The sequence below is a fragment of the Bacillus rossius genome, chromosome 8 (genome assembly GCF_032445375.1).
Source record: "Bacillus rossius redtenbacheri isolate Brsri chromosome 8, Brsri_v3, whole genome shotgun sequence".
Lineage (NCBI taxonomy): Eukaryota > Metazoa > Arthropoda > Insecta > Phasmatodea > Bacillidae > Bacillus > Bacillus rossius.
The window spans coordinates 37,564,626-37,590,470 of NC_086336.1; the positions used below are offsets into that span (position 1 = coordinate 37,564,626).

The 25,845-nt window shown below is 35.6% G+C and overlaps 1 protein-coding gene across 2 annotated transcripts in view; it reads left to right on the plus strand.

Annotated features, from left to right (window-relative positions):
- The window catches only part of LOC134534745 (RUN domain-containing protein 1), a 47,079-nt gene extending 29,528 nt beyond the window's left edge, over positions 1-17,551 (plus strand). Inside the window, exon 15 of one of the 2 annotated variants that reach the window (XM_063373256.1) lies at positions 9,015-17,551. The gene's annotated coding sequence lies outside the window, so the exon portion shown is untranslated. The remainder of the gene's footprint in view (positions 1-9,014) is intronic. The other variant, XM_063373257.1, reaches the window with a different exon arrangement.
- Positions 17,552-25,845: the final 8,294 nt, after the last annotated feature.

Below are 25,845 nucleotides of genomic sequence, written 5' to 3' on the forward strand. Positions count from 1 at the left end.
CAATTTAAGCCTAGGCGTGTAAAAGTCCGAGTAATTACAGCAGGAGACAATCTAAAATGTACTAGGGAAAAACGTAAACTCACGAATATAGAAACGTAACGGAAATGTCGTAAATATTACGTGGCTAATCGTAACATTGTAAGTAGGGTTGTGCGAATGTTCGGTATACCGATACCGAAATCGAAATTTTGCTACTTTCATTTTCGATTTCGGTAAGAATTTCATCTGTCGAAGTTCGTTTTTAGCGAAATATTTCGAGCCAAACGAAAGTTCAATAGCTTACCGAAGTTCCGTTTGTTCTAGTTGAAAAAGAACTCGTAATTTAATAAAAATGTACAGTAGAATACCGGTACAATAACGTACCTTATTATAAAGTATATTTCACTTAACGAATTTTTTTTAAGTCCCCGCCAAAAATCGTATCTTCGCCATGCAAAACGGTTTCAGTTTAAAGTATCATATTTTCACTATAACGTAAAAATTCTACTAGTAGCGTGGCATTACTACACCAAAATTTACTTAAACTGGTAAATAAATTTCCAGCTAAATGATTAATGTAGTAGAACAAAGATACACAAATACCACCGCAACGTATTTTCTAACCTCTAAATTCTCAAAACAAAGTTAACAAACAGTTGCGCGCACAACCATAGATTATACCGTACGTAGTATGCGACGTGAGCAACACAACACCATTCGATACATCGAAAGACTGAAGTTTGAGAGAAGTATTAATTAGTTAGACAAAAGTGTTACGCTACGCTAAAAATACTGTTTGATGTCTGTGCCGGGATTGTTTATTGTTATTGTTGAGTTTATTTTCAGGTTACGTTATTTAGACACCGCATTGTATTTGTGCTACAATATGAATGATCCTGGAGATAAAAAGAAACGAAAGCAATTCACGCTTAAGGAAAAAGTGGATATACTCAGAGAACTAGACAAGGGGAAAAAAGCAAGTCGCAGTTGCTAATACATATTGCATTGCGGCTCTCCTGTAGCAATTTTTTATATATTTTTTTCTTTTTGTAAAGATATGTATGCATGTTTCAGTACTAAGTACAAAAACTTGAGGTACCTGTAAGTACTTAGCACTGAGATTCTACTGTAATGTCTTTATATGATTTGCTTGTTATTACTATGTAATAACATATGCAAATCATATAAAGACATTAATTAGAAAAAAGATTTCCATTAAGATTAATTGACGTGGTGATGAAAAAAACTCACATTAATGAAAATACGGTAAAATCATAATTTGAACAAACATGGCAGATAAAGTAAACAAAATTCAACCGTGATTACAGTAGGCCTAGGTATCAAAACAAAATCATGCAATATTTGAAAAATTACCTGATTCATTTGCTTTCAAACAGTAGTGTAGGTACTATATTCGTAAAACATACATTCCAGAACTGTTAGTACAGTATTTAGTATTTACGGTATACACATAAACAAAGAACGTACCTACTTTTATTCGCGCACAGCCAAACAAAAACATTGTTGTCTGCTTTATTTAAATTTTACATACTCTGACTGGCATATAAAATCCTCATAATATACAGCCAATTAGACAAAAAGGTCAACAAGTCACTGCGTGTAATGACCACTTGGCAGCAACCATTTGTTATGTTTTGTTTTGACCATGTCCCTTGCCTGGTCTACAGCTTCCTGAGCTAGCCATGTGTGACAGTGGTGCAAGATGGCGGCCGTTCCGCAGTATTCACGTATTTTTTCATCAGTACCATGCACATGATAAATATATTATCATAGACTGCGACATTACGACTGTAAAGGAAATAGTCTGTGCGCTGAAAGATCTGGATTGATTCTTGAAATTTACGAGTGACATGGGGCTGTGTTGTGTGGTCTAGGGCGGATGTTGATTATATTAAATAATAATATTTATATATATATATCAAAAGGTACCAAAATGATTTATGTAATAGAATTTATTACTGAAGAGCAAATTTTGGGGCACTTTTTTCTTTGTTAATTAAAAAATTTCGCTTAACTTTCGTTAAGAATATATTTAACTCATAGAAAAATTCATTTTCGTTTCACTTTCGCGAAACTTGATAAATTTTCTTTCACTTTCATTTCGTGTGGAAAAAGTCACTTTCGCACATCCCTAATTGTAAGTGCTGATACTGTATTTATGTCACAACTTAGCCGAAATACTGGTACGAGACATGAACTTCACAAGATAAAATGAGTGGAATCTTGGTAACTGTTTTATACGTATTATATAATTTCGGAAGTATTATACTGTTGACGCATATTTTTTAAACTAACCATTTATTTGTGGGGATCGTAAATAATTAATTATTGGTATCAAGACATCAAGATGAACGTAAACTTGAACACGTCATGGCAGCGAGAAAACTGGTGCGTATACCAATAAACTGGTATTAGAACTGGACAAAACTGGTACACGGGAGGTGGAGCTTATATTTTTTTCCGCTAAGCTCGCTTCTATTGGCTGGCTGGCTGATGGAAGGTCACGAGTCTGGGCGGAGCATTGAATGAGTTATACTGTGCATGCGCAGCTCAGAGAACAGACGCCGCACTGTAACAACAGATGATTGAGTACAATGACCTTTCTCTGCGCAAGGCGCGCAATTGACGGTAAATTTTCATCAATTTGCGCCCCTTTTTTATTTATTTTTACTGTGTAATGTAGCCCGTATTTGTTCTGAACGCTGCAGGATGCGACTGTATTTTAATTAACTTTAACGTATTTCTTACTTTTCCCTTTATTTACACTTTCCCGCTTTTTACACTTTTTTACTTTGTCCCCATGAAAAGTGCAAATAAGGGGTTTTGCTGTATTTTGATATTCGGCTCGCCTGGACAGTCGATTATCACGGTGTTTACAGCAGGTTGTTTCTCGAAGCGTTGTTCTCTTATATAGTCTTTAGCGTTGTTTGTCCATTGCGTCCATTTTTATTAACCAAATACCAAATTTAAAATGCAAACACGGTGACGATTCGTAACATTCTGTTGTGCGCAAGTTAAAGTTTAACGGGTCGAATTTTGTTACAGATAGTTTTCAACGTCTGTGAAATAAATTAAAGGTGTACAATTTAAAGGTCGGCTAAAACATTAGGCCTATTAAAATGCCTAAAGTGCCAGTAACTGCAAAACAGCGAGCCTCTGAATTTTCTCAACACGGACTTTATGCTAGTGATTCAACCACACTTTTTTGTCGTCACTGTAATGTCACCGTCTCTTGGGATAGGAAAGACTCATGTGAAAAACATGTAGGCAGTGAAAAACACAAGAAGCGTCTCTCTTCATTGCAAGGCTCATCTAGTGCGTCTGAACGCCAGTCATCAATATCTTCAGCGTTTCAGACAGCAAAAAATAATGTCCAAAAAGACAAAAAGTTGGAATTTATAAAGGAAACAACAGAGACCTTTATAAAGGCAAATATACCCCTTGAAAAGCTTGATGATCCTAATATCAGGGCATGGCTGAACAAATACATCGAAGGTGCTGGAGACATGCCACTTGCGAGAACAGTCCGTGAGAAATATGTAGGGGACATAGCCAAATGCAGAATTGAAGATGCCAAAACTGCATTAAAGGACAAAAAAATTGACATACTGTGCGACGAAACAACAGATAAAATGGGTAGGTGTGTATTTGTTGTTTTATTTAGAATTCTGAATCTTCAACAGGATAAACCAGAAATATTTGTTGCAGGAGTTCACTTTCTTGAAGCTGCTAATGCCACAAACTGTGTGAGGGCAATTTTAGATTCACTCAAAATGTACAATGTACAGTATGGTGATGTGCTCTCAGTAGTAACCGATGCTGCTCGTTATATGACCAAGGCTGTTAGTACTCTCGAAGTAATCCTTGGAGACCAGTTAACGCATGTCCAGTGCTGGGCACATAAGTTAAATCTTGTTGGCAATGTCTGGGTGAAAGAGTTGCCTGAGTTGAACAATGCTATGAGCAAAATAAAAAATGTGTTCAACAACACCAGGAAAAGAAGGCACCTGTATGCTAGCTTTCTTGAAGAAAAGCATGGAGAGAAACGTCCAGTGTTCCCACTTCCTGTTGTTACTAGATGGAATTCCTGGTTCAACAGCGTTTTTTATGTAGCAGACTACATTACATGACATTGTTGATTTCTGCAAAACAGATGAACTAAAGGCAACACAAAATTCAGGGGTTGAGTTTCTGTGTTCACTCACAGAAAATGACATTTCTCTCATTCTTTGTCAAGCTGTCTTTGTGAAAGAGCATGCCAAGAGCCTTGTAGAGCTAATACAGAAACTTGAAGGTTCTTTGTATCCAACTGCCATTCACTATATGGGGACTTGCAAGATATAAAAAAAAAATTTGAAAACATCACTCGTGGCATTTATTTTGAGGCAACCAGTAGAGCTTTGTCCAACATGCCCCCCGCTAAAGCTGCTGAAGCTAAAGTGTCCATCACAAGAACAGCAACACAAGCCCTTTCCAAACTGAACTCTCTCATGACAACTGACCCAAGTAGAAAGAGATTTGAAGCAATTCAAATTTTTAGTCAGGAAAGTTTGTTGCTTGCTAAATTAAACCCAGAAATGGTGCAGAAACTGAAAACTGTCCATAGTCTCTACTCCATAAGCACTGAAGAATTAACAGCTGGTTTTGGTCAGCTTCAGGACATTGTTACAAAACAAATGGAAACAGACAATTCAGTGGACGTAGTGAAGTCATTGAATGTAGTAAAGCTGTCACAGCCATTGTTTGCTTCCAGCTGCCTTGAAGCCATCTGGATGCCTTCTGCAAACGTTGACTGTGAACGATTTTTGTCCTCATATAACACAGTCTTAACAGACCGCAGGACAAATTTAAGTGAGGCTAATTTGTGTATCATGGCTACTTTTGCTTTCGAGAGCTAAAGTTTGAGGATTTTGTCCCATGTGTTTATGTCACTATTTTAGAGACTTCATATTTATTCTTGCTGGTTTAGGTACTAAAATATTTTCAATTACTGTATGTAAAAAGTGATGTGTAAATTAGATTGTAAATTACTGCTGCTAGTGCAACTGTACAATGCAAGAATGTGTCCAAAATTTCAAGGTATGCTTAGCTTAATTTTTTTAATTTATAGTGCTAAAACTATTTAAAAAATAACACCGCTTTTGATGTATGATAACACCACTTTTAAGGGTAAATAACAACGAATTTTGCTATAAAATAAACCCCAAAACTGCATGTCTCTAGTCATTGGTCAGGAAGCAAAGAATGCTGCTATGTACGGTGGTCCCTGGGAGGATGAAAGAAGAGAAAGGAACCCAGTGACAAACTCCATTTGAACTATCTCCTCCTCCGCATGTAACATTCCAAAGTGTTATCCTTTCTCATGTGTCACACTTGCTAACCCCCTCTCCTCGAGGTTCAGAAAGCTGCAAACAAGAATGGAATAAGTGACATAAGTGATGCTGTTTCAGACAGATCATGTAGTTTTCAACTAAGCAGAGATTCAGGAGGCAGTATTTAACAGTGGTTTTAAGTGGCTTAAGTAACGCAGTCAAAGGGGCAGTTGATGCAGAGCATGTAGTTTTTCAACTGAGCTGTTCCCATCACTGTTGATACACATTCTTCCAGCAGCAGTATACAAGTTTGTGATGGCTCTTTTTGTTTTAGTTTCAGCAGTTTTGGTAAAAATCATTGCATTATTTTTGATTAAATATGGTACTGATACAACTGCCAAGTTGTATTGATAATATTTTTAAATAATGTCGCTCACATTCAACAGGTCAAGAAATGCTGGTATAAACATAGGTTTATAGCTGCAGAACAGTTTCCAATACCCTCTTATGCTCACATTTGTGCAGTTATGTCCTTTGGTGGGTGAGGAGAAGATTCAGTCATTGTGATGCAATGCAAGAGTATATACAAACAAAAATATGCCAAGTTAACTTCCACTTTTTTTTTTTTACTAACATATCATTTTAGGAAAACTAATCTGAGCCTCGTAGAATGATTCCCCAGTGCCCAAGAATTTTTTATCTGTTCTTAATTTGCACAATTTTATAGTTACCAGTCACAGATTTCATATAACTGTAATTAAAAACACAAACTCTCTTTGTTACTTGTGTTTCTTTCTGGAGTTAGTTAAACAGCATAGACATAAGTCAAATTGGCTGCTTTGAATATAAGCATAATCTGGAGATTAGGTCTAATACATAGTGGGTAAAAATACCCTTAGAAAAATATTCAAGAAAATAAAATTCCTAGCGACCAGTTAGGTGGTGTTTTAATAAACTTGTGTTTAATTTACTGAAATAACAAGGGAGTATTATTTAATATTTATAATAGTATAGTTTAGGCCTCGATTTTGTTAAAGCTTTTTTTTAACAAGTGGTTATTTTGTTACATATAACCATGTTAGTTATCGGTACACTATAGCATCTGGCTCGGCAAGTTATAATTTGAGGTATTGAAACATTGAGTACAGTTTGGAAACAAACATTTTAATTATGAAAGTCAAATAAGTATAAAAATAACAAAAAAAAATTACCTACAGTAGAACTCCAATTATCCGAATCAATTGGGACCGGACGCCATTCGGATAATCAAAAATTTGGATACTTGGATTTTTTTCTGAAAAAAGGCGTAATTTTAATTAATTATTGTTGTATGTATGTTGTACTATGTTAAAATGGGAGAAAAGACTATATTTTTTAAAGAAAAATAGCTTTTAATTAATTAGATTAAAATGAAATAAATTTACGTGTTAAGCATACTACTATGTACATACATACATATGTACCTACTTACAAGTGCTGTACATTACATAGTACACTGTACGTATGTATGAAGATACATACAATATGCATGTACGTAAAAATAGTCATTGCTTGTTGAACAGCTCAGTCAAAGTAAGCTGTTTGAGTGTCTTCATCCATTTTCGGGCAGCCAAGTTGCGCATCCGCTTGACAGTGAAAAGTTTCATGTGGTCACACTCGGGCTGACGCTCCATCCACTGAAACACAGTTTCAAGCCCGGCAAATGCTTCACTAGCTGATGGTCCCGTGTCTGCTTCAACTTCGAGGTTAAGGTCATCTTCTTCCTCGACACTTTCTTCTCTCACACCTTCGACAAGTTCATCATCATGTAGAATTTGAAACCCAGGGTCTGACGAATCACACACCATCCACTCTCCTATATCTTCAGCACTAACGTCTAAACATCCAGGAATTTTCTAAAGAAATTTTCTGAATTCCTCAAGTGACATGTCATCCTCATCTTCTCCTGTCTCTTCCCTTCCCTTTTCTTGAGCTTCTATGCCTTTCAACTTGTTCCACACATGTCTTAATGTGACTTGCTTAACCAAGCTCCAAGCTTCCGCCACCATTTAAATGCAATCTTTCAAATTTATTTTTTTGTGGTTTTCACACACACCCTCTTCGTCTTCACACTCTAACATAAGTTTCCTTTAAAGTTGCCTTCTGTAATGGCGTTTCATGGTTTCGATAACAGACTGTTCCATTGGTTGCAACAAGCTTGTGATGTTTGGCGGTAAAAAAATTGCTTTAAACTGGCCATTCCCTCTTTCCAACAATTCTGTGGTGGGATGAGTTGGTGCATTATCAACAATCAAAAGCACTTTACTACCTTCTTTTCCAAGAGATTTTTGGTGTTTTTTCACTTCAGGAATGAAAATTTCGTCGTACCACTCGGTAAACAATGTTGCCGTCATCCAAGCCTTGGGTTGGTTTTTATAACAGAGGGGAAGCTTTTTCACATTTTTAAATGCTTTTGGGCTTTTTGACTTCCCTATCAACAAAAGGGGTATTTTATGGCTTCCTGTTGAGTTCGCACATTTAAGCACCGTAACACGGTCTTTACTAACTTTATGTCCTGGAGCACTACACTCCTTTTTAGATGCTAAAGTGGTTTTAGGCAGGGCTTTCCAAACAAGACCTGTTTCATCGGCGTTGTACAAAAACTCAGGACTGTAGGAGTCTGCTTCAACTTTAAATTTTTCAATAAAATCTTCTGCAGCTTTGGAGTTTTCTGATAACTTCTCGCCACTTAAATCTAATTCACGGATACCGTGCCTGGACTTGAAATTTCTTAGCCAGCCGTTACTTGCTTTAAAGGATGAACAACCAAGCTTCTCAGCTAAGATCTTAGCTTTTTCACAAAGAATTGGGCCTGAAATTGCGTTTCCCAAAGAACGTTGCTGCAAAAACCACTTGAAAACCGTATTTTCTAAATCTTTGTTGGTTGCTGCTTTCATTGATTTTCTTGAAGAACTTCCATCTTCGTATTCAAGCACTGACACGAAGTTTAAAAGTGTAGGTTTACTCCTTTTAATGTCTGAAATCGTTGATTGTCCAACACCGTACATCTCAGCCAACTGTTTACCCGTAACTCCTTTACCTGATTGCTCTATAATTTTTAGTTTATCCGCTAACAATAACACAACCAATTTTCTTTTAGATTCCATGGTGAAAGACAAAACACATTCATAAACAAAACAACGCACCGGCGCGAAGGAGTACCGTCACAGTAGCAGGTAAATGACATACTGACTGACTCATCAAAACGAACAGTGAAAGTGGGCCAGGCCGGCCACCTGGCGACGTACGACAGCCAATAATAGAACTATGAGACGGTGACTCATCATCCCAATAAAGTTCCTATGTTCCCACGTTCCTACGTTTCCATCTTATCTGGAATCCTGACAGCGATTTTAATGATCAGTGATTCGGATAGACGGAGTTCGGATATTTGGAGTTCTACTGTACATGAATTTAAATAAACCTAAACATAACCTTTTTATTCTTTAAAAAGATAAAATAAAAAATAATATTGACTGGGGTAGCTTTACTTCTCAAGTTACTCATTTACTAAAAGTTGTTGAAACAAATATGAATACCATAAATAGTAAACAAAACATTGTCATGGTAATACATTATCTACCCCACCAATTATCCCCAATCCACTAGAAGTGTACATAATTGCTGTAACCATTTTGTAACTACAATTTATTTGTGTTACAGGCCAGCAAGTTCACTTCATGAACATCGCAACTGTACCTGGGAGTTGATAATCTCTATTGACTGAAATTCCTTTGTTGTTCTACGAAAGTAACTATTTATACATTCAAAACTTTTTCTCTAGTCATACTTGAACCTCTGACCAAAGATGTTGCATTTAGTGTAAATGAAGACTTCCCTAGAATAATTGTTTTACGTAAAAAATGCAAAAAAAAAAATTGGGCCATATAAAACTGATCACTATTTTTTACAAGACTTCCTCTGTAGTTATGATTTTAAGAAAGATGTTTTTGCTATTGCATGAAATCTTATAGTTGCTGGAGGGTCCTTACCACTTTCTACACACACCACTTCGTTGTTCAGCTTATTGGGCAACTACCACATGTTACTTAGCCCAGAATTGGTAATTGAAAATAGTGTGTCTCCACTTTACCATGCTTTCATCATTAAGTACGTGTGCATGCAAGAATATGATACACAGTTAAATGGTCATTTGTCTTACAATATTGACATGTAATTGATTTATACAACATTTATTTACCACTATTGCATATTTTTGTACATATATATTAAGGTTATTTTTAGAGATGGGTCGATTCCATATTTTCTCGATTCCGATTCCGATTCCAAAAATGCTTTGATTTCAGGTTTGGTTCCGATTCCGATTCCACCAAAAAAATTGTCATGTACCTAATCATTAAAGAACTTAAAGGAAAAATACAATATACCATGATTCCAAACAAACTTCTATTTCAAGACAAAGTTTTTAATGCAATTCTAATGAGAACTCAGCTGCTTGTATTATGCTAATTAATTCATAAGCAATACAAGGTTATAATTTCAACAATTTCTAGAAATGAGAATTCAGGTGTATTTACAAAAGAAACTGAAATATTAAAACAGTATATAAATCAAAAATAGAATCTTATGGTACATTATGAATTTCTTTTGAAAACAAAACCAATCAGTTAAACACATGAACATATTAATGGAATTAATAAAACATTATTCTAAATTTTTGTTCAGAAATATGAGCAATTTTACATGCTCTGGATCAAGCCTGTTACGCTTCATATCACAAATGTTTCCAGCAGTACTGAAAAGTCTTTCGCTGCTAACTGTCGATGGTGGGAGGCACAAATACTTTCTAGCAAGAACTTGAAGTGAAGAAAAATTTGGCCTAGACTTCCAGTAGCTTGAAACACAGGAATTGGTGACTACTTGTTCCTAAAAGTAGGTATCACATTCATTCTTTGCAGACTCTATCTCACTGGTAGCCTGACCAAACAGACTACTATATTGAGATCATAGGCCTGTTCGTCTTTCTTTCTTCTCATCTGTTGGAGCATTTTCTACATAAAATCATTACTATTTACATTGTAAAAACCATGTATGGAAAAAGTCATCACATTAAAAATTACAGGAAGTGTGTGTTTACTTACTCTTGACACAAAAACCATGTTTGCTCCAGCTTCAAGATTTGTTTTAGCTTCTTGTAACACATATTTGTTTTTGAATGGTGCACCTTAAAAACGTGGGTTGAGTAGTGTGGCCAACTGATAGATTCTGTTTGTTTCGATTCCTTTGAATTGTGTTTAAATGAGGCCAGGAGGTCATTCTTTAGCCCTTGAAGGCCTGAACAAAATTGAGCAGGTTTACTTAACTCATGCTCAATGATGGTCATAAGAGGGATTACCTTAAAAAAATATTTATAATTAGGCTTATACATAGATACAAACAAACACTGTATATTTTAAATGGAAGAGAAAAACCAATTCATTAATTATATTTCTTTAGAAGAAGTGATGTGAAAGTAGCTATATTTTGCAGATTGAAATATAATTATGTTAAGTTAAATTAAAAACAAAAATTAGCCTTACCTCTGACACACTTGCACTGGCTGAACTGACTTCCAGTGTGGCTGAATCGAAAATCTGCAGCACAACAATTGTGTTTTCCAGAAGTTTCCAATCAGAAGCAGATAATTCACAAGGTAGATTCAGTTCTGCCGCTGCTAAAAGAATAGCTAACTTCTGCTTATTAAGTCTTTTAAACATGTGGAGCGATGAATTCCACCTCGTTGGTTCATCTTGAACAAGTCGATGCTCTGGTACGACAACTTTCTGGCACTTTGTTAAAACTTTACATGCTTTTGAAGAGTGCTTGAAAAATCCAACAATTCTTCTGCATGTTGCTGTTAGATTTGTAACAGTCTTGTTGGAGAAAAAGCCATCCTTTAAAACAAGCTGAAGGGTGTGTGCAAAGCATGATACATGCTGAAATTCAGACATTTCCAGCCCTGCACTGATGTTACGCGCATTGTCTCGGACAATCGCAGTCACTTTTTCTTTTAAGCCCCACTCCTGCAAAGTTTGTGTGATGAAACTACACAGATGTTCCTTTGTGTGGCTTATTTAATTGAATGGAATAACTTCAATGCACAAGCCTTTGGCATTGAAATCGTTATCCATATAGTGCTCAGTAACACTCATGTAATCAACATTTGCTGTTGAAGTACACATGTCTGTGGTAACACAGATTAACTCAACATCTTTCAGTTGCCCTATCACTCTCTCCTTCACAGTATTATACATTTCGGGTATAATCTTGCTTGCAAATGTCTTTCTACTTGGAATGTTATATCTGGGTTCCAACTTGGAAACTAACCGACAGAATCCTTTATTCTCTACAACACTGAAAGGCTGACTGACTGTCTATGCACATCATTTCACCTATCAGTCTTGTGATCTCTGCTGCTCTGGCATCTCCAGGCTTGAATTTGCTCTTTGCATCAAACAATGCTGGAAGAGTACTTTGCACAAAGCTTGCAGATTTCTTACTTATTTTTGGTTGTGTTGGACCAGAAAGAACAGTGGAAATGGATGATGCAGAACAGGTGGTACTTATAGATGGTTCAGCAGCTGTTGAACATTCTGGTTCACATTTAGAAACGGCTTCGGTTCCACCCGCACAATCACTGGAGTCCCCCAAAGCAAGATACTTATGTTGAGTCCGAAAATGTTTTAATAGTTTGGTTGTGGTCTTTGTTCGCCCACGAGATATTTTCGTGTTACAATAATTGCATACTGAAAATTTGTCATCGAACGGATAGATTGTAAAATGTTTCCACACTTCAGACATGATTTTTTATTTCTAATACACCATTTCACGTGTGTTTCTGCAAAAACGAGTTATATACATCACAGAAATACGTGTACTGTAGACGTCAAATATATATTTGCATTTGCATAATAAAACTACAATAAAAGTTGGCTAAATAGATTTTACACACATCAGTTGAAGAAAGACATATCAAGAGTTCAGTAAACTAAAAACTTTGCATACAATTTGGAAGAAATCATAGTTTTTCAATTTTATCTTGAACACTTCATTACTTGGGTGTATGGTAGTCACGAAAACATTTCCTTTCGCGAGTCAGGCAAAGGTGCACTTTGCACTTCTGGCACATGATGTGAGACCTGAATTTACTGTTACATCTTGTGTTCTTACATCTCGTAGGCTCTTTCTTCTGGTCATGAATGGGTAAAGGGTCAACGCTGTCCAGTTGAACATTGGCACTAGGAGCTTTCTCCTTCTTGACCCGTGGAATGTTGACATTCAGTTCTAGCACATCTTCCAACTTTCAGCAGACTATAAACTACTTGAAAGCGAAAGGCCAACTGATCCAAAATCTTGTTTTTCGGGATATTGTTTCCCTTGCAGTCACGCTTGTATTCCAGCCAGGCATTTACCATGGCCATGTCCACGGCATGGAATGCAATTCTCAGTGTCCACTTCTTCGAACGAAGACTGATCCTGTAAATACTCACAAATCTGTCGTACAGGTCAACTCCACCATGACTTGGTTGTACGATTTTACGATTTCAGGCCTACGAACTGGGATATAGGTTTTCGTGGCCTTTTCATACCTGCGCAGTTCATCTTCAGCCCCAATACCCAAAAAATTGGAAGCCATTGTGACAGTTCTATTATCCAACCATTTACATAATACTAAGTCATGATCAGTACTAACTAGTTCTTCAGTGTAACCCCTTACATGATTCTTTTTCATGTTTTTGTCTGATGTGAATGGTGGGTTAGCAAATCTATTTTCACGAGTCGTTCCACCTGCGAAAATAATTTTTGATTTTAGAAGTTGAAGAAGATTGTAGGAAGTAAACAAGTTGTCAAAAAAGAGGATGTGTCCTTGTAGTGCCAATCTCTCCATCAACTTGAGGACTACTGCCGAACCCAGACCAAATTTTTTCTGAATGCCATTGTCAAATCCAGTTGTACTACCTTGATACAGCACGAAGTCGTATGCTAAACCGGATGTCCCACAAAGCACAAAATTTTTTTATTCCCCATGGATTATGTTTTCCCTTTACATATTGCTTCACACCAAGTTTCCCAGTGAAGGGAATCATTTGTTCGTCTACAGCAATTTCACGCTCAACATGAAACTATAAACGACGACTTCAAACAATATCAAAAATTGGCCTTACTTTCCAAAAAAAACGTCAGTGCATCCGTCTGGTTTTTCTAAATTATTTACAAAATGCAAATTGGTTCGTAGTTGGAAAAAACGATCCGTCGTTATATTCTCTTGGAACAATCCCAGGCCTAACACAGACTCCCAGTACATGCGGATCTTAGGGAAGTTCAGGCATCCTGTAGCTATGTGAAGTGCAAATAAAATTTCTACTTCAACTGCTGTCGCAGGCTTGAATTCTGTTGCACCTGTTTGAAGCACATATATATTGGTGAACGTGGCTGCCTTCTTATAAAAGTCCAGTGGTATGTACCTTTGGAAGTACTCGTAGGGCTCTAAAACAGGTTCTGGAACTTGAGTTTGAAATTCTGGTCGTTCTCGGGTGGTAAAAATTCCCCTTCGCCATGTTATATTTTGTTTTGCTGTTGTCAACTCCAACATATCTCTAATATCGTCATGAACATCTTCACCTGCAACCTCTTCTACATTCTGTACATCTAACACTGCAATGTTCTCATCATCCTCTATAACCTCTTCTTCGCTATCTTCGTTGACTACAGCTGTTTCGTCAATCACAGGATCATCTTCTTCTCCACTTAGCCCTTCAACATCAGACACATCACCACTCTCAATCAAATCTAATATTTGTGATGCAGTTAACTTCTTGGGAGCCATAATCAATCACAATATACTTATCGTCTCAAGTACACAATAAACAAATATAACCTACAGGCTGCTAAGTGCCAAATGTTACAAATTGCAGCTGAGACCGAATGTACTTGATAGTGTATATAATATTTCACTTGTGTCAAATAACAAAAATATATTTTCTGGGATCATAAGCTTATTTAGTTAATAAATCATATACCTAATAAACCAAATAAACAAAGCCAACAAGTAATAATTTGAAAAGAATGAAAGAATATTGTTTACCAACAAAACAGTGCAACTACAAGGATGTTACCATAGCTGCAAGCACCCAAACAAATGTTGATACTATTTTTATTTATTTCCATAGACAGTATCAATAAATGGACTAGCTCAATGATACATGTACGGTATAGTGTACATTTGGTCTGAATTCATGGAAATTTTTCAAATGTGTGTTTCAACTGTTTAAAGATATATGTACACTAATCTGTACATTCAGACTGAGAAGGTGTTATTAGTTAAAAGGTGTTTGGGTCCGAGGAGGTATAACTATTTCGTAATTTACAGAATTTTGAAATCAAAGTGCAAGGTGAGTTACGCAAATATTGTGACAATATTCTGGCCGAAAAATACGGTAATTTTAGCAGGAATCGCTGGTTTCATTCAGGAAAAAACTTTTTTTCTTCTTAATTATTAAGAGTGCTTAGTACCATACTAAATATGATACGATTCCTTGAAACTTGGCGGAAGAATCGACAGTTCTGATTCCTGGCAGAATCGGTGGAATCGAAGCACCGAAGAATCGACACGCCCATCCCTAGTTATTTCTTCTAAAACTATATATAGTTCTGTGTCAAGTATTACTGTTTGAGCTCTGTTTATTATTTATCAGAGGGTGGCATTAATTAGATGTCTTTGGCAAGAATGCATTTGTGAGCACTTATATACAGTATTTTGAGTTTTTAACTATTTTATCTTAAGATGAGGTAGGATGAATTAAAACATGTATCAATCAATGAGTACCATAATTTTAAGAGAAATCATACATGTATGCATGTGTTACAGTTAGAGAAATATGTTTTCTGTTATCCAATAATTTCCATAAAACACTAGTTAGCATTTTTATTATAAATGGGCCAGTAAAATCCTCCAATACCATTTGGGATTTTTGTAACTATCCTAATACTGTTCCCCAATTTAGTGTCCTTTTTGTTAGCATATGGAATAATGATGCTATTTAGAAAAATGTATTATCAACTTTACAGTTTACTTCATAATAGTACACAGACATCATCTCTTTGCGGAAACAACAGAAGTTGCATATAACAACCAACTAAATGTGCACACCTAGATTCAGAAATATAAATTTACATTCCTAATACTTTTAATACATAATGATATTAATAATTTACAAAATGATTTGAGTAGGGAAACTTACCTAGTACCTGGAAATAACTTTTAAGAAATCAAATGTTTCAACATAATAGTTTTTTTAAATTTTATTTCTTGTGCATTTTTTTTTAAAACACTTAAGACCAAAATTGGATTTGAGATGATGATTCAAAGATATTCATTGTGATTCGTATTTCAGATTCAGAATCAAGAAAGTTGGAATCCAACCCATCACCATTTTCTTTATATAAAATGAAACCTAGAAAGTAGTTACATAGTACTTAATTTTAAAACTAATGCTGCTATAACATGTCACTTTAGTGTCTTTTTTTTTCTGATAGTTCTTGCTCGAAGGCACATGATGGCCTTATTACATAGCAAGTGATTACTTCGTTCAAAATATGATAATGTTAGAAGTTGTAACAAAAAATATAAGCATTTCAGTATTGTCACTTTTGAAGGTCTGTGGTGATGAAGTTAATTTATTTTTTTCTCTTAGTTAATTACAAACACTGATGACAGACTGTGGCAGAAGGATATGTAGTCCATTGGTATTACTTTCGTTCCCTACTTTGTTTATTGAATTTTTTTTTTCCCCCATTTCTTTGGCCAGTCGAAGAGTGAATGCTCTGAGCACTTGCAACACTTATGACTCAATCGCTATGACACTCTGAGCACTTGCCATCGTGGAATTGCTCACAAGCAGGAGCAGACAACCAGAAATTGAACTAAATTTTTAGAGGACAAGTGAGATTAATAGCAATTTAACTGGGAAAAAGATACTTAATTGTTTAAGATCCAAAATAACCTCAAATCATTACAATTAGGGATGAACTGGTCAAACCATCACTATTCAAAAGATTCTATATTCTAGGAAAATATTCCAAGAAAATTATTGGAGAAATTTAGTAAATTTAAACAAAAAAACACTGATAAGTTTGAAGTATACTAGGCCTATTCTATTAGTGTTTGCCAAGATATTAAACATTTGATATGTAACTATATAAATAAAATTAGATTATTTATTCATTTTGAAATATTAGTAAATTAAACAATTAAGGAGTTTAATGTTTTATCACCTTATTTATTTTCCATTTCTTGTACATTATTTTATTGTTGACCCTTGACACCTAGATTCAGATTCAAGAGGTATATATCTGAGGTACTCTTATGGATTCTGATTTGAGATTCGAATCCGAGAAAATTGGGATCCGACCCATTACTAATTAAGCAGAAACTTAGTTGTAACATCTGCAATTGTTGGCCTCAGCTTATTAGATTTGTATGAAAAATTATTATTCAGATGTTATAATGTTATGGTGCAGCATGCATATAAGGTGTTTATAATAATTACTTTTATCAACTATCTTAAATTATCTCCAAGTATGTGCAGATGTATTTATAGGACAGGGTCACATTGTCATTGTGTTGTATGTTAACATCTTGTGTTTTAACATTGCTGTACTGTAACTTTTAAACCCAAAGCCACATTTGTACAATATTAATTTTTTTTAAATTATATTATAAAATATCAATTAAAATTTTACTTGCCAAAACCCAGTGTATTTAACGCTCAAGATTTATGACAAAACATGTGATTACAAGTCTGATCATAACCCAATGTAATAAAAAATTATTAAGACCTAAGGTTTGACAGAATACTTAGTTTTTTTTTATTAGTTTGTATATACTGTATTTTGTGTGGAAATAAGAGCCAAAAACAAAATATAAGTCAAAACATATACCATTCAATGTTTTTTAATGCATTGTTTCCTCCCACTTCATAATATAAAACTTGTAAAAATATATATATGTAGGTACATTTTATGCCAACAGATTATGTTTTGAATGTTCTGTGACTGTATCACAATGCAAAGCACTGTGTTCTAGGGAAGTCTTCAAGTGTATTTGTTTTGTTTTTAATTTTTGGAAGATTGTTTTGGAGTTTGTTTTAATCACGATGGTTTGTGTTTGTCAGAAAATATATATACTTGTGCTGCACATATCTACTGGGTTGTTGTTTCTGGTCATGTTTTCTTTTTATGGATACCAGTTAAGACTTATGAGTATTATAAAATAATACTTTTAGAAAACATCACAACAGATTTAAAAGTATGTACTGTTAATGTAAACTGCAACTCTGTAAGGGACAGAAATGTGAGCGTGAAGCTTACAAGGTAAGCATGTGACCATGCATGCAAATGATTTACCAAATGTCATGGCTCATTTAATGAAACCTTTAAAGAAAGATACATTATGAGTAGGGCCTGGAAAAATTAGCATCTATTTATTACAAAATTAGCATTTATGATGTTGAAAATTAGCATCTATTTTCCAGAAATTAGCATCTATTTTTGAGAAATTTTCTTAAGAATTTAAAGTTACATAACAATACAAGAAGTTAAAAAAATTATGCTCACAATGTAGAAACAAATAAAATTGTTGTTTAAAAGAGAACTATTGCCAAATTACATGCATGATATTTGTGTAGAATAAGTCATATATATGAACGCATCAGTTCTACAAATATGATGGGAACTGTCTTAGTTGCAGTCTTTGCACTGAAATGACAGTGCTGTAAAAAGTTCAGCATTACTTTCTTTCAGTCCTGTCCTCTTGTCATTCACTACATTACTATAGCTAGACAGTAGTCGTTCACTGTCTACATTGTTAGTAGGCGTCCACAAGGCTTGAAGGCAGCACTTAGCAAAGAGTTCATGGTTAGCAGAAACAGCATGCAATATTTGTTCAACATCCACCTTTCCCCCTCTCTTCCTTTCAATCTCAGCTAGGGCTTTGAGTTCTCCATAACCTCTTGAAACCTCTGTTGACGGTAGTGCTGAAAAACCTGGAAGTTTCTTTATTCCTGCTTCTTCGTCATCTTTGTTAAACAATATCATTGTGGGACTCAGGGCATGTGCAATATTGCTGAAATTCTCTCTATTTGGATCCTTTTCTCTCAATTTATATAACTTCTGCCTTGCTGAAGTTGCTGCTTTCTTGAAAACATCAAGAATGGATGCTTTCTGCAAGGTACTCACTTCAGCCAAAGCAGTTGTTGTTCCTTGCAGCAACTTACCTTCCACAACTTCTGCGAAGGCTGTGTCCAATGTATCTAGCTTTGGCCACAGAAGATGGGAAGTTAGGTATTTGGACCCCTCCAGAAACACCAGGAGATCTACTAGATCCTTCGCATGTTCTTTAACAAACATTGCCTGGGCAATAACACACTTAATTTCCTTGTCTGTGAGTTGGGACAAGAAGTTGATGCCACTGTTATTAATGTCTTTCATCTCAAGAGAGCTGAAAAATTCAACAATATCTGAGAAATATTCAGACAGGTAAAAAACTGCATGGAACCAACTGTTCCATCTGGTAATAACAGGCGATGGAAAAAGTTTTGCAACCTTGCCATCTCCATGTTTTTCTGTCAAAAATTTCAGATAATTATGTTTTCTCTTTCTTGTGTTGAGAAATGCAGCCTTGACAGCAGTTACAGTTCTGTTCAAAAATTCCATTTCTGACACCCAGGCATTACCCAACAAACACAATTTATGAGCCCAGCACTGTATGTGCTTTAGCTGATCTCCTACTACCACTTTCAGGGTTTCAAAACAAAGAGTCATGTACCTGGCACCATCACTCACAAAAGAATGCACATTATCATAATTGATTTTGTATTTTGATAGAGCATCTAATACAGATCGCGAACAAGTTGTGGCATTACATGCATCAAGATAGGAAACACTGGCAACAACTAATCTATTTTCAGATTCAGGTACATGAAAAATGATAACAAAGACACAACGTCCAACTTTATCAGTTGTTTCGTCGCACATGATATGGATTACTTTACCCTCTAACTCTGATGTAGTTGAGACTTCAAAATCTTTTGCAAGTGCTGGCACATATTTTTCTCGTAGAGACTTTACACAGCTTAATTCACCACCCTTTCCGGTGAATTCGTCGATCCAGTCTTTCAAGGCCTTGTTCTCCAACTTTTCCAAGGGAATATTAGCCTTGGCAAATGCTTCCACTGTCCTCTTCGAGAAATATTCTTTGTCCACTTTTCGCCGTTTTTCGGCATTGCCGATCTGAACAAGCGATGTTTGACGAGGTTGTGTGACCAGTTGCTTTTGCTTGTTTATGTGTTTATTGGATGCCACGTGCTTATTTAAATTGTCCTTTTTTTCCCACGAGATGCTACAGCTGCAGTATTTGCAGAAGATTGTATTGTCATCAGTTGCGTACAATCCTTGAGATTTGTAACTCTCCACACGTTCACGTGCGGTAATAGTGGTTCTACCCATTATGACAAATTTTAACACAAACCAAAATCATTCAATGGTATTTGTAAACACGTTTGAGCACTAGTAATTTCAAATTAGAGCTGTAGCAAACCGTATGTATTCGTTACTGAGTAACGGGTGCGGCATCTAGTAACGAGTAACGAAACGTTACACACGAATGCATTTCGTTACTCGCATCTTTCGTATGTTTCACGCATGCGCGCGCGTATTCGTTACAAAGAACGATGTTTGTTTATTAATAAAAGTATGATTTGGAAATTCGTCGTCCAAGTTTTTTACTGTTTATTAAAGGTATTGTGTGTGTAGACAAAGTTTTAGATTCGAACAGAAACAACGTAAGAAAGTATTTTTTACAAATTATAAATATGTATGTTTTTGTTTTTTATAATCGCGTATTTTCATGTTTTATGTTCTTATCTTAAAAGATATATTATAATAAAGCCGCTCTAATGAGAGTTAATTGTTTCTTGGTTAACAAAAGCTGTTAATTATCAAATATTTTTAATTGTTTATATTCTATTTATTTTTATTTACGCGACGTCATACTGTACGCGTACGAAATACGACTCGATTCGATGCTGTTACATAACATAGCATGTGCCATGTCATGCGGTATCAGAAGTAACGAGTAACGATACGAAAGTAACGAGTAACGATACGAAAGTAACGAGTACTAATTGTTATAGTAACGAATACATACGGGTACACATTTTTTCGTTACTTTTACACCTCTATTTCAGATGAAAACGAACGGATGATTTAATTTGGCCAACTTCAGTACGCTAAACTTGCACCACTAAATGTATGATTTGTCTCTATGTAAAATATTGATCAGAAAAAAAATTTGAAGACTAAAGTGATTATCAACAAATGTAAAAAACCGCGTACTAAAATATTTGTATGTAGTAGTTTTCAGCATTTAAAATATTTTAATTTTATCTTTGCAAGTTCACTACGATCCCGTCAACGACCTAGATATTTTCTAGGTTGTTGGTTTCCGTGATGCGCTTCCCGGGAAATTTTGTTTTGTTAGGTTGGATACTCTTCATGAACAGGCAACACACGATGAATGTCGAGCAATGATGAACGTAGGCGAACGTGACGTGATCTAACAAAACAAAATAACTGCGTCGATAAGTAGTGTGAACATTCTTTTCTAAAAATTAAACGGTAACTTGAGTAAATCGTAAACACTAAATTTACAAAATTACTTATTCTATACTATCATGCATGATATTTGGTTAAGGAATGTTTTATAAATTAAGGTTAGGATTCGGATTTTATTCCTTCAACAAGCCTTGTCAGAAGCTATTGTTTACGGTAATTGTGTTAATGTTGGTTATTTTCAAAAACAATAATTTGAGGAATGTGTGTTCAAGCCGTTTTGTTGCATTCTATAGTGGATTTTCGCCCGATAATGGCAATTTCGCAAATATAGCATTTATAACAACAATTAGTAAAAAATCGCATCTAACCTCAAAATTCGCAAAAAAATCGCATCTATCGCAAATTGCGAATTTTTCCGGCCCCTAATTATGAGTAACTGACAGTCTGAGAACTACAGGAATGTTAGGATGGGCTATCCTACCATTAGACTTTGCATTCACTTGATTCTCTAATTTTACGTGGAGTTGAACCAGTTGTTACGAGGTTAGCATCTACCAGACACTGTGGGTTGCCGTTGACGAACCCAAGACTTGCAACGAAGCCAATCTGGCTGTACCTTTCACTGGATTCCACGACACATAGAGAGCTTGTTGCGTGTGACTGGACTGCCCACTACCGTTGTATCATGACAGTCTTGTGTGTGGTTCGAGGTGACGCAGTTGTAAGACACTGGACATGCATTCTGGAGGACTCGGGTTTGAATCCCCTGAGTCCCAAAATAACTCCAGGCACATGCTAGGATTATTCTTTACTGTAGGTCATGGCAGTGGCTGCCTAGATGTTGCAGGGCCCTGGGCCATTTTCTGTTCTACGGTCCTTAAATTCTGAAGGGCCTTGGGGTGTGGAATAGTCCCCAGATAAAAGGTGGAGTTGGCAGGATCACACAAAAAATTGAAAAAGTTATTTCTTTGAAATAATGGTTTTAAGCGCACCTGAAACTTAAGTTTTGATGATGACTTTTATAATTCATCTTAAGAAATACTTATAATTTCCTGGAAAAGTATACTTTGGTCAGTTTTATAAATTTTTAATAAGAAACCAAAATGACCAGATTAAAATACATGGTAATAAAAAATTTAATTCGTCCTTTTTCATTTATGTCTATATTTTTCACAGAAACAAGGAAAATGAAAAGGGGTGGGTGGTTGCCCGGCTCTCCCTCCCCTGCCCTTTAGCCGCCCCTGGGTCCTTCCTCATTATTCTAAGCTCAAGAAAAAAGACTTGCAAGACCATTAAATGAATTAAATCATAATATTCAATTAGTAATCTACTATCCGTAAGATCCGCTGTTTTTAATCTTTGCAGTTTATATACAAATTAGTGCGCGTACTTGCTGGGGAGAGATATCAGGATACCTACTCCCAGGATTCTGTGGAAGAGGTACGTTTGCGTTTGCTGTCTCAAATACTTAGTTTTCGTTATACACATTGTTTTAGATTTTTGTAATATAACGTTTGAGGCTGTCAAATTAAAAGAAATTGATCTAAAACATTAAGTGCATTTGAATATCTTTACCGTACAGTGCCTTAAAAATATTCCATTTACCTTCGTAAAACAAAATCCTGGTTGCACTGCTGTCTACACCAAACAAAAACAATTTTGGTTCCATTTTCAATACATTTTCACCTTGCTTCCATAATTTCACATGTCCACCTACACTATTTAATTCATGCACACTTGCTTTTAGAGTTCCTCCCTTTAAAAAAGATACTTCATGTGTATCTATATAACATAAATATGAAACAGAATAAAAAGCCCTGCAGCAAGTAATTGAAATCTGTGAGGTCCAGCCACCCATGTGGCTGTAAAACATCTTCTGAATTTGTTTCCGAACCTCGCTAAAAGGTTTACTCATTAATTAATCTAAGGCAGACTCCGAGGATGAACAATGTGTCAATGTATCAGAATGAAGACTTATCAGTAAAGAGAACGAAGTCAAGAAAATGAAGTCAAAATCATTGGAGCATGGAAGGCAACCTACCTCAGGTGACGACGAGCGACTGGGACGAGCGCTGTGCCTAGTGGGTGGCAGCCTGGCATCTTTGCGCCTTACGAAGTTATTATACATGCGTACAAAATTGTGCCACAGGCAAGTTAGTTCATTAATGCCCTCTGTGAAATATACATAAACCATTGTACAGTGCAACTCCCAATTAATTTGGCAATAAATATATTAATTACACTATGATGCTTTGGCTATCCCTCGGGTGCGCTCGTGTCCACCTTTGTACTATTAAATTAATACTTAACGATTAATTAAATGTATGCTGAAAAGTAATAAAGCACTTAGAGAGAATGAATGAACAAATTACAATTGTTACAATAGTAATACTAGGTTGTGTGGCCCAGAGTCTACTGAGCTTCCTCTCTTCATGGGTTGATTGACACAGTACTTGAAATTGGCTCATGCATTCCTCACTCGTTGCACACACGGTTTATAAAAAAAGGAAGCCAGCAGGGCTCCACGAGAGCGCAGCCCTGGACAAAGTCAGTCAAGTCGTGCATTTTTAACCGTAGATTAACATTTTAGGTACCTTTTTTAAAAAAAAAAAAAAAAACATTGCCATCATGTAGGATTCAAAATTCCCTACTGTTCTTAACTGAGAGAGGAAAAATGACTTGACTCATTTTAAATTGCACTAGTGCAATAAAAAAATAATATTAAACCTTAAAAATGAGAAATAAATTTACGTTTAACCAAACTTGCTAACCAATGCCAACGTCTCCTGTGTGGAAAAATTTTCTTTGATAACTATTGTGTATGAGCAGCAGATAAAAAAAAATTCAGTAATAACTAGAATGTTCTGGACTGTTGTGATTTTATTAACTTATATTGCTTATACATTACAACTTTACAGTATAAATTCACCAAAGAATAGTATTCAATTATTAAAGTGAAATTATATACAAAGCTATGTTAATAATTAAAAAAAAAATTCCTGAGAGTTACAAACTGTTAACTAAATTTCTCAGCATTTATTATAACATTTGCTAACCTTGAGAACCCTGTATTTTGTGTGGTACTTATATTACACAATATTTTTACATTTTTGACAAATTTTGCATGAGAACTTACTAGATTTCAACAACATTTAGAACTAAGTGTGTTTCACATTGCTCAGTTCCAAACAATATTTTACCCACATCATTCTTATGGGGAAAAAAAAAACTGCAAAAAGGTGTGCCCAAAATATTTTATATAAACAGAAACTAGTGTTTTAAAAAGATCTGCTAACTTAATTACAAACAAAATGTAAATGCCAATTTTATCTTTTCTTTTAAACATGAACCTTATTTGATTTTATTGACCTGCAATTTTACACTTCCATTTGTTCAGTGTCTGCAGGTCCCAAAATAAACATTTCTGGAAATCAAAAAAAATTTTAATGTACTAAATAGTTGGCGTCTGTCCACCTTAAATCATGTGAAAATTATTGTTGAGGTGTTAGCTTTCTGTAACTAGGTTCTCTATTTTGGATCATTTAATTTTATTGCTTACTATGTAAAAAAAAAATACTGTGAGAATTTAATTAAGAGGCCTTAAAATTGGTTCACAGGGTATTTGTAGACATCTTGTTGTCGCAGACTCATCTGCCACAAAAAAAAAAAATTGATAGCATTGTTACTGATCAAACACAACGTTTCTACATAAGCCCCCAATAAATTTGAAAATTTTTTGACAGTTAAAATGGGTTGTGAACTTGATCTAGTTTTAATTTCTGTGTTTGTAACATATGCCAAGTTGACAGGCTTGCAGTTGGCTGTTGGCTCTTTGAGTTAATCGGGGAAGTGATAGCCTTGAATGGTCATGAGGAGGTGGTGGGGAATCACAGCCAGATGTCGCTCCACGGCGGGATAAGGACCAGCCAGACAGCAGAGAAACAAGTCACCCAGCAGTTTCACGAATACAAAAGTGTAATTCCCCCAAGCAGTGCACACGACACTGAGCCGAGTTAAACATATGCCTGAGGCCACTGTTGCTACCTGCAGGGATACACAACATTATTTTTCACCCGTCAGAAATCTCACAATATCGTTCTGCAAGTTTTATGATGGAAATTTAAATATCAAGTAAGACACTTAGAAAACAAGGGATAACAATGTGATAGCAGGGCACATACAGCTACAGGTAAATACAGCTTTTAAAAAAAAATTATAGGCACATTTATGTTGGCAGGTACTTTTCAGCATTGTAAAATGTTTATGATTCCCAATGCTGCATTATTAACCCTACAAATATTTACAAAGATTAATTTATTAGTAGGTATATGACTAACATTCAAACCATAAATTTCTTACTACATAAAACAATTAATTTTTTTAATTTGTAACTTTAAAATAATATCAGATAATTTATGACTACTTCCAGGACTAGTAATTTAGATTTACATGTGGGAAACACTTAATTACTTGTAACATGTAGTCATGTTCTACGCTTTCACATCTGTACGTGCTCAACAATTTGAGCTTGTGAAGGCTGCCGACTAGCGGAATGAAGGTACTGCCAGTGAGCTCATCACATTCGTTCAAGTCCACAACCTGTAAATTACGACAGGATGCCAAGTGCATGATGCCTTCGTCTGTTATGCTGAGGCCTCTCAAGGCAATGTGTTGCAACCACACGCACGATGAGACATGTCTGACCGCTTCATCCGTCAGCAGCGGACATTTGGAAACATCCAAGATGGTTAGCCTGCGAAGCTGCCCCACGCGTTCAAGACCCCTGTCCGTTAAACAGTAAGAACCTTCTAGCTTAAGTTCCGTCAGCAGAGGGAACGTACTTATGATGACGTCTACCACTTGACTGTTGCATTCCCTGCAA